Genomic DNA, 1,048 nt, shown 5'->3' with positions numbered 1-1,048 from the left:
GCCAGCATTTGAGCAGTGACCACGTTATTGGGGCTACACATTATGACTCCCATTTGTGTGAGCAGATCCCTGCCCCACAAGTTGACTGGGAGATGAGGGATAACAAAAGGTTTAATGAGCCCTGAGTTGCCTTCTTTGTCTCTCCAAGTGAGATATTTAGAACTCTGCTTGGGGTTTTGGCTTTGTCCAATGCCCCTTAAGTTAGTCAGCGTTTCAGAAGTGGGCCATGGAGCTGGCCAGTCTTCTTGTTTAATAATGATCACATCAGCTCCAGTGTCTATCAAGCCTGTAAACATTTTATCATCTAGCCATAGATTAAGGGAGGGTTTTTGGTTGGAAATAGCTTGCACCCAATACATATCAGAGGATCCAAATCCTCCCGACCCTCATGTAGCCTTATGGCTGATATTATCAGTCTTAACCAGGGGCAACAAAAGCAGTTGGGCTATTCTGTCCCCTTGAGCAACGGTGATGACACCATCAACCGCCTTTGCCATAATCTTAATTTCTCCCTCATAGTCATTATCTACCACTCCCGGGTAAATTTGCAATCCTCTCATGGTAACACTGCTTCTTCCTAAGAGTAACCCAAAAGTTTCACGGGGCAGGGGCCCATATACCCCTGTGCTTAAGGCTTGGGCCCCCATCTCAGGGGTTAGCACTGTGTAGGAGGAGGCACAGAGGTCCAATCCTGCGCTTCCTGGGGTTGCTCTACTGAGGTCTGAAATGGATTTTTGTTGCTTGCTGGTACAAAGCTGACTGCCCCATAAGCTTGTTTCGGGGCCTGGGGCAGGCCCCTCCCCCCGTTTCCCGACCTCGGCGGCAAGGGGTTTCCATCAATGTCAGTTTTAGATCTGCATTCGCTGGCAAAATGCCTCCCCTTCCGGCATCTTAGGCAGATGCCTGGGGCTTTAGTTTTCTGGGCCTTGTTGGAGTCCCCCTTGCAGTCTTTGGCAAAGTGTCCTGCTTTGCCACATTTAAAACAAGCCCTTCTCTGTCTATCCCTGTTTCCTAAAAACTCTTTGACTGTCTGTCCGCTAAGGGCGGC

This window comes from Propithecus coquereli, unplaced genomic scaffold (assembly GCF_000956105.1).
Source record: "Propithecus coquereli isolate 6110/MARCELLA unplaced genomic scaffold, Pcoq_1.0 Scaffold344, whole genome shotgun sequence".
In the NCBI taxonomy this organism is placed as follows: Eukaryota; Metazoa; Chordata; class Mammalia; order Primates; family Indriidae; genus Propithecus; species Propithecus coquereli.
The sequence above is the reverse complement of the archived record's forward strand: the minus strand, read 5'-3'. Positions refer to the sequence as shown.